Genomic DNA, 16596 nt, shown 5'->3' with positions numbered 1-16596 from the left:
CTTCCTACATTCACAGAACAGGTTAACACAAGCAGATCCCATTAATTTGTCATACTGAAGGCTACAGAATCACCCACACTAGGGTTGAACCGGACTTTATGTAACAGTTCTGTGATGGCTTCCCACGATTTGTTTTTGCCCACCAGCCTCTTTCAATCATGCATCTTTTCTCAGGCTCCTCTTAAGAATGTCTGCTTCTTTTTGTACTTTGGCAGTTGCCTGTAGTCGGTTTTTGGTGGGCTTCATCCTTCATCTTGTTTCCTGCTTGGGCTTTGTAGAACTCCCTGGAGATCTGAGTTTATAGTTTTGCCTCATAGTTGGAACATTTTCTACTACGATCTCTTCAAATACCTGTGCATCCCCCCTACCCTATTTTCTTCAGTGAGACTAATTGCATGTCTGCTTGGTGACTTGATATATCCCCAAATGTCAGTGAATTTCTCCACATTTTTTTTTTTGTCTGTGTGTGTGTGTGTACTGGAGAGTGAACCCAGGAGCACTCAACCACTGAGCCACTTCCCCAGTCCTATTTTGTATTTTACTTTTGAGACAGGTTCTCACTGAGTTGCTGTGCTGGCTTTGAACTAAGGATCCACCTGTCTCAGATACCCGAGCTGGGATTACAGGCATGCACTACTGTGCCCTGCAAGTTTTTCTGCATTTTTGATTGAGTTTTTGAGGCTCCACTGAGGTGTAAGTGATGTACAACAAGATGCTCCTATTTAAAGCACACCACTAGGTAGTTTGACATATGGTCTGTGGCACAATCACCACAGTCAAGATACAGAACATTTTCACATGCCCCAGTCAACCCCTCCCTGCAACTCACCCTGACACTCTCCTCCCCATACCAGCAAACATGGATAACTTTCAGGAATTGTAGGTTACTTTGCATTTTCTGGAAATGTGCACAGTGATTGTGAAATACACACACGTGCACACACATTTTGCAATATGGATTTAAGGGCTGAATGCTTTAAATTAAAATAATTAGTTGAGATTCACTGTGCCTCAGGAGTTCATCTATATTTGTTGCTATGTTGTGTTCTCTTGTCAACATACTTTATATAAAAACAGAAATATGGAAAATTGTGGTATATATGTGTAATAAGAATTGTAATGCAAACAAAACAAAGTACACATATAAAGGCATGAATTGGCATATACATATTGTATATACAACGATATGAAAAACTGTGCTCTATATGTGCAATAAGAATTGTAATGCATTCCGCTGTCGTATATTTAAAAAAATAAAGTCAATGAAACTAAAAAGAAAAAATAATTACTTTGAGATTCACCATGCCTCAGTAGTTCATCTATATTTATTGCTGTGTTGCGTTCTCCTGTACAGATATGAAAGACTTTGTGTATCTCCTCACTTTCTGATTGGACACGTGGGATGTTAATAATTTGGATCCACTGCAAGCGAAGCTATGTCGAACATGCAAGAACAACTTTTGTGTGGATGTCTGCTTTCACTTGGTGCTCAGGTAGGTACTGGGGCTGGAATGGATGAATCTCATGGTAGGTGTTTATTGAACATTTAATAGGCGGGGAAAACCATTTCCCAAGGTAGGTAGGAAGCCAGGAACTGAAACCAGATCTCCTGGAGACTCCCAGCTTCACCTCACCTGACCCTGGTCATCTGCAAGAATCAGGTGAAGTGTGTCTTCTTTTATTGCCAAGATTTCAGTGGGCGGCCAGAGGGACTGGGGCACCTAACCCTCTAGCCTGTCCATTGCCTAATATGTTGGGAACTGCATGTGGGCAAACTAATCAGTGATGAAAATAGCCTGAGGATATAACCATCTGTTGCTCTTGAGTTTTGCTGAACTGAAAAGAACCTGGTCACTAGGCAATTACAATGAGATGTGCATCATTTGGCCACAGCTCCTAAACAAATTGCCTCTGAGTCAGACTCCCACCAGTAGGGCCCTTCAGCTGCCTTCTGAAGAGCTAGCTCCTCAGAATGAACTTTGCTCTATCAGCACCCTGCCTCTCAGGTGGTTGGTTTTCCCCATGTGATATGCAGAGCGGTCCTGTGCCCCATAATGATTACATCATTTCATATGTGCATCTGTGGTAGGGGCCTGCTCTGGTGCCTTCCTGTGCTAGCCCTCAGTGTGTATGAAGGTCTTTTTAATTGCAGCTCATCTAATGCATGTGTCAGGGCATCAAACACTGGTTTTTAATTGTATTTCCCTAAGCACCAGGGGTGTGGACTGAGTTTCTTGTGCCATTTCTCATCTATGTGCCTTCTCTGGGGAGGCAGCTATTCTAACATTTTGTCTATTCTCAACAGGGTCATTTGCATCTTTCTTACTGAGACTGTATGCATCGTTCTATGTGTATTCTGGATGGTGACCCTTTATCAGGATTATATTGTAGCTATGAAAACTTTCTGTAACACAAACTACTAACAGATTTACACATATTTTCTCATAGAGATTTTTAAACTCACATGTGGGTCTATGATCCACTGTGACTCAGTTTGGGCCTGTAGTAGGACCCAGTGAGCAATGCTCATTTGGGCAAAGACATGACTATCTAATAGCTGCAGCATCACGTGGTGAAAAGTCTACCCTTTCTGCCATTCATTGCCTTTTTATTGGTATCGACTACTCATTGTCTTTAAAAGGATGGTTCTAGGCCTGTGTTATCTATTTTAACAGCAATAAAAGTAGATCTGCATTTCTGGGGTCCTTGCGTCCATCTTCATGTGGACATCACACTTATCTGGATGACGCTTGCCTTTCTGTAAGCCTTGAAATGAGGTAGTCTTCATTCTCCAACTATCTTTTCAAGGTTACAGTCACTGTTCTGGATCTTTTGCAATTCCATGCGACTTTAAGAATATTCCTGAGCTGGGGATGTGGCTCAAGCGGTAGCGCGCTCGCCTGGCATGCGTTCGGCCCGGGTTCGATCCTCAGCACCACATACAAACAAAGATGTCGTGTCCGCCAAAAACTAAAAAATAAATATTAAAAAATTTCTCTCTCTCTCTCTCTAAAAAAAAAAAGAATATTCTTGTCAATTTCCCCAGAAACCCATGCTGGAGGTTAGATCAGAATCCCACTGATTCTCTCATATAGTTTGGGAGATTCAATGTGCTAACTGTATTGAACCTTCTGCGCAAAGAGCATGGATTCTCTCACCGTTTATTTCAGACTTGCATTTCTCTCAGTGGCAGCTTTCAGCATATCCACCTTCATATTTCATATTTTCCATTGCTATTGCAAAATCATGTCAATGCCCCACTGTCTGTTACTACCCTATATGGAGGTCCAATTGAGTTGTGTGCAGTCATTTTGTATCTGGGAACCTACAGTGACTACTTAGTTCCGGTCTGTCTTTTGTGAGTTCCCTGAGACTTTTGATGTTTACCAGATCATGTCATCTGCAGAGTGACAGAGCTTTCCTCCTTCCTCTTCAATCAGCATGTCTTTAATTTCTTTTGGTGGTCTCACTGCATTGACTCCAACATCCACAGAAGTAGCAAGGGTAGACATGCATGCCTTGTTCTTGATCTCAGGGGGAAATCATTTGGAGTGTCACCATCAAAGATGATGTTAGCTATCAGACGTTGCATGGTGCTCCTTATCTGCTCAAGTGCCCTTCTACACCTTTTACCATCCAAGGGTATCGAATTTTAGGAATATTTTCTCAGATGACCACATGGATTCAATTCACCCACATGGGGAAGCATGTCCTCTGACTTTCTAATGTTAAGCAAACCTTGCATTCCTGGGTCAAATCCCATTTGTTCATGATGTCATATGGTTGCATTCAATTTGCTAAAGTATTGTTTAGAAATCTCTGTATTTTCTCTTTCTTATAATGTCTTCTTCCATGCACAGTGGTGCTGTTGTGATATGTGCTTGAAAATTTAATTTAAAATACTTGGAAGAGTTTACCTGGATTGGGCATTCTTTCTTCCTTGAGGGTTATTTGCTAGCTAGTGGGCCTTGTGGATCAGTAGTTATTTTTTTAGAAGTGATTTTACTTATGAATCCAGTTTTTTTGTGGTATGACAGAATAGAGTCTGGTGTCTTGGATTTGAGACTTCTCATCTTTATGTGTAAAGCGTGCTTCTTGTAGACAAGTTATAGTTTGTTGGGCCTTTTATTGAAATCCACTCTGACTAGAGAAGCCTTTTATTGTTGTATTTAGGACATTCAAATCCACAGTGGTCAGTGAGGCAGCTAGGGTCCTATCTACCACATTCACAACTGTTCTCTGTGCGTGACATTTTGTTGTTTTACGTTCCTTCTCTCTGTTGTTGCTGTGTCTCACTGTGCATTTTGTATGAGTCCATTTCTTCTCCTCCTTTAGCATATAGATTATCTTCTTGCTTAAAATTTTAAGCAGTTACCCTGCAGCTCTCTTCAAATTACTCTCTTCATGTGTACCACACTTCCTCCCTTCTGTCCCTTCTGGCAATGTGGTCGGTCACTCATTCCCTTTAGCCATGTGCTACCATCACTCAATACTTTTGGCCATTATTATCTGGAATGAGACATTCTCTTTTAGATATCATTTAAGAATAAGAACAAAACCAATTTTACTGCGTCATCATGGGTCTCTTCTTGGACAAACGTTCTTTCCGAGATGCTAGTTTTTGTCCTGTGTCCTTATCCTTTCCTCTGTAGCACTCATTGCAATGTTCTCTGCAAGGGAGTTCTGCCTGGTAGTCAGTGCCACCCAGTTTTTGCTTCTCTGGGAGAGTCCTTGCTTTCATTGGTGAAGAATAATTTTGCTGGATACAGATTGCCAAGTGGATGGATTTTTCTTTTTAATTACAGCACTTTATTTCACTTACCTCTTGTTTGTGTGGTTTCTGACCAGAAGTTCATTATCATTCTTACCATAGCCACTAGATGCTTTAGGCAACTTTCTCCCTCTGGTTACTTTCCAGGTTTTCTCAGTTGTCTTTAGTTTTTCAGCAGCCTGAAGGTGACATTTGACTTTTGGGGACTTCTCCTGCTTGCTCTTGCTTCTCCTGCTGACCTTCCTGCTCTCAAGGTTGGGTGTCTGACTTCAATCTGGGAAAATTCACAGCCCATATTATAACAAACATTTCTTGGGCTCCCCTTCCCTCTCCTGGTATTCTAATGTTTCTCTGCTAATTTTCAACTGTTTGTACAACATCATGTCCATTCTTTTGCCTCTTTGTATGTCCATTTGCAGTGTTTCTGTGGACATATCTTCAGGCTCTCTAACTATTTCACTGGCTGTGTCCAGGTCCTGAAGTGTCCATCGAAGTTAGCAGTCACCTCAGTTATAGGGTTTTTAGGTTTTGAGGCTAAAAACCCTAAAACCAACATTGAAAAATGGAAAGTTCGTGTTTTCAAGTTGATGTGGTTATTTCAATTTAAATGTATTCTTTCTACCAAAGCCAGAAGGTATTACAAGTTTACTCTTTGGCTTTCATGGAAACGAAAATCATCAACAACATTTTTACTCTTTTTGAGGAAGTCGCAATTTAATTGGCTGTGTATCTGCCATGGAACTCAAAATCATGTCTGTTTCACATACCTTGACATACTACGTGAGGTGAACTTACTTGACAGTATGATTCGATATAATGCCATGAAATGAATGGAAGAAGGACACCTCTCTATTGTCTAGATCTTGACCATTTCAAAAAGGTCAACATATATTAAGGGTCAGTCAAAACTCGAAAGTGAGAAGAAATTGGACAAGACCCCTTTGTTCCTGGAGTCTCTAACAATAGGAGGTCTTGAGGCATTATTCAAAACTTTTCTGTACTAATTGGTCTCTTCATGGTTTCCCTCTTTTTGAGTCAGTTAATTTGTTATAATATCTAGGAAATCACCCATTTTTATAGGTGTCCAGGTTGATGCAAAATGTCTCCCAATTGATTTTTATGCCTTCTCCTTTCTAGATTTCTACAGAATTTGGGATCATTTCCAATTTTGCTTTTTCATAAGAGTATTTAAAAAAATACTTCTAATCTGACCTTGTTTTTGATCCAAGTATGTCTTGATTGATAATGACTCATGATGATTTCAATGTTTTTATTTAATTTATGACTACTTAGAGGTCTTTGAGGGCTGGCATATATCTCCGTGATAGAGTGGTTAGCTACGTGTGTTTGCCCCTGTGTTCCTTCCCCAGCAAAACACACATACACACACACACACACACACACACACATACACACACAAACCTCTTTCAAACTTGGGTGACATTGTTCTAAGCAAAATTTGTGAATCAGGTCAAAATAGGATTATGACATTCTTTTAATGCCAGGTGTTGATATTGCATATTGTCTAAAACTACTGATGATAAGTATAGTCAATGGTCAGCAGACAGAAGTGAAGGGCCCAAATGGATATCTTGGTCAATTACATAAACCACACCAGGAGGCTAACAGATGGAAATATTAATGGCACCATCAAGGTGCACTTTCAATAGAAAAGACCATGAGACTCACCTGTGGGAACATTGTCAGGCCAGCTCCTATGTCCCAGATGTGAGACAGTGGGATCTTGGTGTGAACCTAGGTGGGGATTATAGGAAGGATTAAACTCAGGCCAGGGGCTAGGGTTGTAGCTCAGCAGTGGAGCACTTGCCTCGCACTTGCGAGAACCTGGGTTTGATCCTCAGCACCACATAAAAATACATCAGTAAAATAAAGGTATTGTGTCCAACTATAACTAAAAACTAAATATTTTTTTAAAAAACCTCAGGCCAAAGGACACAACCAATATCCTTGATACTTTTTCAATGCCTGTGTAACACAGATTTTGCTCCATGTTCTACCCAGAGCCATATAGGGCCCTAAGCTAGCACACCAAAATGGGATTCCCTACTATTGTCACAATGATCCACTTCACCTTTTCATACAACCCTGGATGCACTGGGGCTTATTTCCAAAGGGACATTCTCTTCTCTCTCTTCTTGCTCTTCCCCTACCTAATAGGATTAGAGAGACAGCATTATCTTTTCTTCCCCATCTTAGGCCTAGTTATCTGTCCTTGAGCACACACCCACCACAGGAAGGAGATGTCCCTGGAAGATGTAGGAAGTGACTATCTCTCAAATTAATAGGTGAATCACAATTCCCCTACAGGAAACATCTGCACTGTAGCCTTTGAATAGTTCTTTAAAAGCTCTCTGTTCTCCCTGATGGACAGAATTACAGTCTCTGGGACAGGAGTCCCCTGTGCTCCTTTACTAGCAGATAAATAAACCTGCTTTCCCCTTTGATCTCAAAAACCATGTCTTCCTTATTAAATTGGCACTGGGGACAAGGACCCAGCTTTCACTAACACTACCTGGCCCCCTCCCACATGGCAGGAGCACTATTTCTTCTCAGTTAGATAAATACTACTTGGTTTACTTTTCCCTTCTGTTATTGTTCATGGATTTTATTGTTCAGGTTTAGGAGACAAGAACCCAGAAGGAAATTGATGGGGTGGGGAATTCAGTCTCATCTCAAAACTCTGATTACAACAGATTTCCTCAGGGCTTTTGTCCAGACTCAGAGTTTGAGTTCCTATTCCAAATTATTATTTTTCTTTGGATTCCCCCATCCCAAACATTTAAACATGTAAATATCCATTCTTAGTTTATGCACAAAACAAAACAAAAAGGGTGGCTTTAACATGTGGGACCTAATTTCCTGCCCCTGCTCTCTCTGTATCCTGCTTTGTCAGGTGCTATGGGGAAAGACAGAAGTGGCACCTGGGTCCTATTCTGTGCTTGCCCTGAATTAGAAAGTACAAGTTGAGCATCTCTGATCCCAAAACCTGAAATCTGAAAATGCTTCAAAGTACAAAACTGTTTTATCACCAGTGATGTCCCCCAATGAAAAATTCCACACCCAACCTCACAAGGTGGTTCAGAGTCAACATGTATGTACTCTGAAAATATTGTGTGGAATTACATTCAGGCTAGGTGTAGAAGGCAAATGCGCAACACAGATATAGTTTGAGGGGACTGAGGATTGGACCCAGGGTTCTTTTCCACTCAGCTACATCTCCTTCATATTTATATACATATATATGAAGAAAAGGTACCTTTTATTCTAAAAGAAGAAGACACCTACCTTTTCATATATATATAATTTTGAGACATGGTGTCACTAAGCTGCCAAGGATCTTGCTAAGTTTCTGAGGCTAGCCTCAAACTTGTCATCCTTCTATCTCAGCCCCCCCTGTCACTGGAATTATAGGCATACTGCTGGACACAGAGTAAATGAACTTTCTGTTTATACTTGGATCTCATCTGCAATCTATTTCATTATGTATCTGCAAATATAAAACCAAAAACATTCATAATCCCAAACATTTCTTGATCCAAATATTTGGACAAAGGATTCTCAACATGAAATATGGTGGCCAGGGGCTGGGATTGTGGCTCAGCGGTAGAGTGCTTGCCTAGCACCAGCGGGACCTGGGTTCGATCCTCAGCACCACATAAAAATGAAGGCATTGTATTGAGTCCATCTACACCTAAGAAATAAATATTAAAAAAAAGAAATATAGTGGCCATGTAGCAGTGGTCCTCTTCACCTTTTGAATATAGCCCCCACTGCTTATTTTAAAAGGGACAAGTATTTCTTTTCCTTTTCTTCCTCTCCCCCTCCCTAATCTGGGGGCTGGGACAAGATTTTCTTTTCCCATGCTAGGCCTAATCTGTCTTTAAGGACACACACACCACAGGAAAGAGATGTTCTTGGAAAGTGCAGGAAATGACCAACTCCCAAATTAACAAGTGCATTTCAAGACACCATCATGGCACACCTGGGCTGGCCCCCCATTCCCTGAGGGCACACCCAGAAGGCAGCCTTTGAAGAGCTTCTTTGAAAGCCTCTTGTTTTCCCTATGAGCAGAATCACAACCTCCAGGACAGGAGTCCCTTGTGCTTCTCCTTGCTAGCCAAGCATTAACTCTTCTTTTTTCTTTTTCTGAAAACTGTGTTCTCTTTATTAAGTTGGCATTGGGGATGAAGACCCAGCTTTCAGTAACAGTCACGTTTGTAAATTAATTTTAGTTATGATAGGACACCAGGAAGTGCCTTGAGCTAGTCACAAAAGCATGGAACCCAACCAGCTCAAATTCAGTCTGCAGCAATTCCTTCCAGCCCCTACCCCCATCCTCCCCCCTATACCTCCACTGATTCTTTTTCAATCCATTTACAGTTTACTTTTTTTAAGGTAGTGTCTAGGGATATGCCCAATATCAAGGCACACCGTGCCACACACATGCATGCCCATACGAATGTTAGGCCAGATTCATTCCACTGTTCTTCCCTTTCCCATCCCTTCTTTCTCAATCCACTGTGTCTACTCTATTCATCTTCCCTGGGTTGTGATGAAATCCCCACCCCCCCCTTTGTTTGCCTTTCTCTTTTTCTTTGTTTCTTTTTTGTTTGAATCTCCTGACCCCTTATTTTGGATTAGTTTCCGCATATCAAAGTGTTGCGCCTACCTTTTCTTCTAGCAGTTGCAATAGGACATTCTTCCTTTGGCTTTTTGGGACTGGCTTATTCCACTTACCAGGATAGTCTGCAGTTTTGTCCATTTACTGGCAAATGCCATAAAGTCATTCTTCCTTATGGCTGAGTAATATATCACTTTGTATATGTACCACATTTTCTTTCTCCATTTATCTGTTGAAGCTCTCCATTTTGGTTCCATAGTTGTCTGAAGTGAATTGTGCTGCTATAAACATGGATGTGGATGTATCTAATTTTAAATATTTTGGATATATGCTGAGGAGTGGGATAGATGGGTCATGTGATGTTTCCATTCCTAGTTGTGTGAGGAATCTCCAAACTGCTTTCCACAGTGATTGCACAATTTGCAGCCCCAACAGCAATGCATGATACATACTCCCTGAATTTCATTAATAGTTGTATCCTTGATAATTTCTGTTCTGACTGGAGTAAGATGAAATCTCAATGTACTTTTAATTTGCATTGCCCAAATTGCTACAGATGTTGAATAATTTTTCATGTATTTATTTACCACTTCTATTTCTTCTTTTACAAGTGTCCATTCAGTTCTTTTGCCCATTTATTGATAGGACTGTTTTTTTTTCCATTGGTGTCAAGTCTTTTCAGTTCTTTGTATATCCTAGGTATTAATACCCTATCTGAGGAACTGGTAACAAAGATTTTCTCTCATTCTGTTGGTTCTCTCTTCACATCCTTCATTATTTCCATTGCTCTGCAGGGTTTTAATTTGGTGCCTTCCCACTTATTGATTTTTATTGCATTTCTTGTCCTTTAGGAGCCTTGTTAAGGAAGTGGGTTCTAGTGCCCACATCTTTTCTTCTAGTAGTTGCAATGTTTCTGGTCTAATTCCTAGGTCTTTAATCCACTTTGAGTTGATTTTTGGGCAGGGTGAGAGATAGGGGTTAAATTTCATTCTTTTCCTTTTAGATTTCCAGTGTTCCGAGAACCATTTGTTTACAGCGTTATCATTTCTCAAAGGTATGTTTTTGGCTCTTTCATCTAGTATCATATAATTGTTTTTATGTCGGTTTGTCTCTGTGTCTTTTCTTCTTTTCTATTTCTCTTCATGCCTGTTTCAGTGCCAGTGCTGTGCTGTTGTGATTACTACAGCTCAGTAGTATAATATGAGGTCTGATATTGTGATGCCTCCTGCTTCACTGGTCTTGCTAAGTAATGCTTTGTGTGTTCTGGGTCTCTTAATTTTCCAGATGAATTGAATAACTGCTTTTTCTAGTGCTGTGAAAAATGCCATTGGAATATTGGTGGGAATTGCTTTGAATCTATGATGTGCTTTTGGTTTAATAGCCATTTTGGTAATATTAATTCTGCCTATCCAAGAACATGGGGAGTCTTTCCATCTTCTAAGATCTTCTTCAACTTTGTTCTTCAGTGTTTTATAGTTTCCATTATAGAAGTCCTTCTTCACCTCTTTTCTTAGATTGATTCCCAAGTATTGTATTTTTTTGAGATTATTGTAAATGTGAAAATTTTGCTCATTTCCTTTTCAGCAGATTCTTCAATGGAATATAGGAATACAATTAATTTATTTGTGTTGATCTTGCATCCTGCTATATGGCCAGATTTCTTTATGAGCTCTAGATGTCTTCTGGAGGAGTTTTGTGTCTCTTAGATTTAGGATCTTGTTGTCAGCAAATGGAGATACTTTGATCTCTTTGTTTCCAATTTGTATCTGTTTAATTTCTTTTTCTTGCCAATTTCTTTGGCTGGAGGTTGAAGAATTATGTGGAATGGGAGTGGGGAATGTGGATGTCCTTATCTCATTCCTGTTTTTAGAGTCAATGCTTTCAGTTTTTCTCCATTCCATATAATGTTGGTCTGGGGTTTGTCCTACATAGCCTTCACAAAGTTGAGTTAAATTCCTTCTATAACATTTGCTGTCCTAATTTCCATAGCAATCTTTCCTCCCAGAATGCCAGATTGGTAGCACTCTCCAGCAGATAACATTTGCGACCAAGATCCTACAGATGACTCAACTGGTTCCTGATAAACAAAAAGTGACCAATGAGAAAATAGACTAAAATTGTTCAAAAGAGAGAAGAATATGTTTTTGTTTCTGAAGTAAGAGAGGAAATTGACAAAGATTCTCTAGTTGTCCAAACTTCCGTAAGTCTCCTGGACCATCTTCTGGGCCCATCACCCCACCTCCTTGTAAATCTTTTGTTGGCAAAGAGCTTAGAGGATCAGTATAGCAAGAACCCCTTCCCAGGAGGATATCTGGTGGCTCTCCCTTTCTGATCAGCCTTCTCTTCTTCTACCATCCACTATGTCCACTATGGGACATGTGATGTCTCACCACACTGCACTGCTTTCAACAAGAATCCTAGGAGGTTGTGCAGCCAGAATCAGCTCACTCCTGATGTTTATTAGTCATTTTTCATCCACTGACACCTCCCATTAAGGACCATGCTCCTTGGCTCTAAATTCCCATTCACCCATGCTCTGTTTGGTGTTGAACCACAGCTCTTTTCCCCACTCCAAGACTCCAAGACAGTGGGCTCTATAACCTATTTTGATAGTCACGAATAAAGGTTCCCTTTTCATTCTTTCATAGCAGGAAGCATGAGGTTGGGTTCTTTGTCTGACAAATAAAAAAATGATATTCATGTACACAAGGTTGTGCATCGCATGCATCATGGCAGATCAGAGGTCCGTGATGGCAGATGATGAAGAACTGGATGATGTGCACATAGGACAGGGATGTGCTAGGACAATAAACAATATGGCAGAACATTTCCTGTAAACAGTGAGCACAAAAGCAATTAGTATATCAATCAGCCTCTGAAATCCCTGAAGACAGTAAGTTGTTGGAGCTTGAGGTGTGGTCTGACATGTCATTGATTGATGAGTGGAGGCCCTTTAAGGCTTTAAAAACCTTAGCGGAGCTGCTAGAAACATACACAACCTTTCATTCACATAATGTCTTAGGTATCCCCTCAAGCTGTGGAAAGCCATCAGATTTTTCTAAATTAGCTTTCTCATTGCCATTACCATGGTGTTACTAGAAGGATCCCTTTAGCTATATGACTCAGCACTCTCCTGGTAAAGTAAGTTAGGGAGGGGTTTTATGTGCCCCATGACATTTTTAGACCAATATGAGGGATAAATAACAGACTAGATAAATAGACTAGATAAAGCTTCCCTCTGGAGAAGGTTAGGACTCAAACCAAATAAAAACACATTTGTGACTCTGTAGGATGTTTGGTGGTAGTTGTCAGGTACTTCTATGTAAGAACCCTTTCTAGATTTCACTTTTTTTTTTTTTTGCTGCTGGGAATTGAACCCTGGACCTTGTGCATATGAGGCAAGCACTCTACCAACTGAGCTCTTTCCCCAGCTCTCAAGAGCCCTTTCTTTATAGCCTCCTGGTTTTACTTACTCCTGAGAAAACTCACTCAAGTATACATCTCAAGTTACATTAAAGAACCATTGTCTTTTCTGTTAAATGTCTGTGTATGACTATGTTTTGGTTATACTCTTTTTTCCAGGCATTTAAGTTCAAGTTGGACAAAATTGACCTCGTTCCTATCTGCTGTTAAGTGTCAGCTGAGATTCCTCGGGGATCAATTTTGGAAACTTGGGAGAAGCCTGTAGGTGCCTTTATCTTTCCTCTGCCATTCATACCATCTGCCAGGATGCTCAGGGTCTTGCTCATTACAAGTAGCTTCCCTTGGAAGCACCAGGGACATTTCCCTCTCCAGTGACCCTCTTCATTGCAGAATGTGGACTGGTCGGCTTCTTGTCTTCTGGGGCCCATGCTATCCCCCTGATCAGGAGGTTGGGGGACTCAAGGGAGATGAAGGCCCTCAGAATAGTCCCATCATTCTCTGAGTTGTGGCTGACCTCATAGGACAAAGGCCAACATATTGGCCCATTTTTCCTTGGCCCTTTTACTTCCTTGTTTTGGGTCACCAAGTTGTTATTTTAAACATCTAGCAGGCCAGTTTTAACAGTTGTGACATAGGAGTACTGGATTTGAAAATTAATATCTCTAATGTTATACTCACCCCTTCCATTTAATTTGGGTCAGTATTAGTACTGGAAGTCAGCTCCTATCCTCTCTGTCCTGTAGGGGATGGCTTAGTGTCTCAAATTAAGTCAGATTGTTCTATTGGAAGCACTACTTCTTTAACACACTAACATGCAACAGAAAGTTTGACAAGGGAAATACCAAATGAGATTAAAACGAGCAAAAACATATTTAGTTAGTACAACAGCTTTGAACCAAGAAATACAATTTCTATAATCCCTGAACTCTATTTGTTAAGTATTATATCTCCTGTTTATTTTGAGATCACAGTCAACAAGTCTAACTTTAGGTAGGAAACAAAAGAGTTATTGTTGTTTACTACACAGGCTGTCAGATTTAACCCGTTAGAAATTTAAAAAAGAGGTTGACACAGGTTGTTATGGTATGACTTAGGCATGAGGTGGGCCTGTGCAGTTGGGGACATTAGGAATAGAGTCTGTTAGTCATGTGGATGCTGAAAGCACAGTTCAGATGGTCACTCATGTTTCATGGGGGCAGATCCACTCCCACCATTACCACTATTTATTCTCCCTGCTTAGGACTCTTCAATGGAAAAGATCTCTTTCCTTGGTAGTGTATTTGAGAGTTAACCCTTGAATAGCTGGCTTCTAAATAAAAACAGTAGAAAGGAAAACAGAGGTCATGAAACACTCCTTAGTCAAAATAAGACTCATTGATGCAGGAACAAAGAAATCCATCAGAAAACCTTGAGTTTGGAATAAGACAAAGACTGAAAAACTGACACACTGTATTTATTCTAGAAAAGGAGCACATAGAACAACTTTATCAGAACAAAGTGTACTTTTGGAGCAGAATGGAGTCAGCCCAGTATTTAAGGAATGTGGAATCCCATGAAGTACTCAGGAAAAAATGTTCAAGAAAAAGAAACTTTGTACATATGGGATCTTTGCATTTTTATTTCCTGTGCCCATCTGAAGAGAAAACTATTTAGGGAGGAATTTATTGAGAGAGTAAAACACCAGAGTACAAGAAAAGAGATTGTAGTCCTTTTTGTCCTATAGCAGCTTGGATTTACAATGACACTTTTTTGGTCCCTCTCATCCTGCATCGCTTTGAGCACTTGTTTATGAGTTTATAATCCAGATGGAAATCAGACGGGTAGCTAAAGAGCAGGGAAATTTGATGTTTTGAGCAGTGGAGCCAAAACCTCACACATAGGTCATTTTGAACAGTGTTTCCCTTTGTAAAATAGTCTAGTGTAAGATGGTGTTATAGTTTGTGCCTACCCCAGACGTTATTTGTTCAGCCCCCAGCAGGCCAGGCTTGGGTACAGACAAACATCAAGTGTTTCCTTTTCCATATCTGCAGATTAAATCGATCCCCAATTTTTCAGACAATCCAGGGTTTATAAGGTATGGAGGCAGTATTTTCCATCTGTAAAGCTACCCCAGCTTTCTCTCACAGGAAGCAAACCGAAGCTACTCTGGGTCAACATTGCCAAAGCCTAGGCAAAGTGGGATCAACCTGCCTGTCCAGCAAGCCTGTCAGCTGAGTCCTATAGACCAGTAGTTGTATTTGCTCTTCAGTGGCTGAGAGAGATTCATTTGTTTGTTTGTTTATTTGGGAGAGAGGAATAAACATTTGAGTGGAATTTAAGGCTACCTGAAATGATATTATTGGTTCATTTTACTCACCCACCTATACATTCCAGATGAACTCCCAACAATGTAACATGGATATTGAGGTTAGACACTTAAAAGAATGAAATCCATGGACACAAAGGTGAGGGCAAAGTAACAGAATTTATGAAAGTAGTAGAAAAGAATAAAGCAGAGCTCACAAAGAGGAGGGCTCACAAAGGAGGGATGCCAGAGGGTGGCTATTGTCTCTAAGTTTACACAGATCTACAGGGTAAAGGGAGCTAGCCCCCTACTCAATGCTGGTAAGGCACTCAGTGTCCTCAGGCTCTTCATGCATTCTGGTCTAATCAAGTTATCCTGCATTTTTGGTGGGGTCTGGGTACCAGGCAGTAGATGTCTTACTCTCAGTTATTCCATTTTGTTTTCTCTGCTTGCACAGGAGTTGTCCTGACCATGATGTTGACTGGCTTGTGTCTCTAGGTTCTCAGTTCTTGCTGCAGAGAGACCTGCCCTCAAAGAGCCTAAGTTTCCTGCCTGTTCATTTTAAACCTTTCTCTGGCCTCATTTTAATAACCATCATTGAATAATTTTTTTCTCTAACACTACAAGCTAAAGGGCAACAAAGATATTCAGAAATGCCCCTGATGTTGGTACAGGCAAAATAGGACCCTCCCTAATAATTTTCAGAGGAAGCATGGCCCTGTACACACCTTGATTTTGGAAATCTACACTCCAGACCTGAGGGATTATTTATCTATATTTAAGCCACACAGTTTACAATATTTTATTACAACAGTCCTAGGAAATGAAAATATTGGCTGTAGTTATATAAAAAATATTTGTTTCTCCCAATCAACTTTGCTTATGACAGCCAGACAACCATGAGAAGACTATTCTGAATTGAAGATGAGAGCAAACATGGATAAATATGGACTTGGATCAGGGGAAGTGAGTGTGGCATTTGGAGTGTTCAGTTCTAAGACCACCAAGATAGTGGGAGTTTAGATAGGTCAGAGACAGTTATGAGGCTCAGGAGTAAGCTGACTGACTTTGAGGACTCAGGGGTCCACTACTGAGCCTGGGCTCTTCATTATTTGCCTCAGGGACTTCACAGTCTTACAGGCCTATTCTTGCCTCAGTAATGAGCATCATATCCAAAACCAAAGTCTACCCTGCATGTCTGTGTTTTTCCTTCTCCTCTGCGTCTCCTTCTGCTCAAGTGTTACTCTTGAGGGAGACCTCAGCACACTTTAGTCCTGATTCTGCTGGGCTGGGAAAGGAAGGTCTGATTCCAACTCACCCCACGAGCACAGGAAGGGGAGGGCAAGTTTAAACGGGGAGGAACTCTCCTCTCCAGGCCTACAGGATGGTTTCTGGGCCCTGGCTCAGGCCGACTGGGTCCTTAAAAATGGGGTCTGGATTTTATTAATAAATAAGACACCACTCTGTTTCTTTCAT

This window comes from Ictidomys tridecemlineatus, chromosome X (assembly GCF_052094955.1).
Source record: "Ictidomys tridecemlineatus isolate mIctTri1 chromosome X, mIctTri1.hap1, whole genome shotgun sequence".
Classification (NCBI taxonomy): domain Eukaryota; kingdom Metazoa; phylum Chordata; class Mammalia; order Rodentia; family Sciuridae; genus Ictidomys; species Ictidomys tridecemlineatus.
This window is presented reverse-complemented; position numbering follows the sequence as displayed.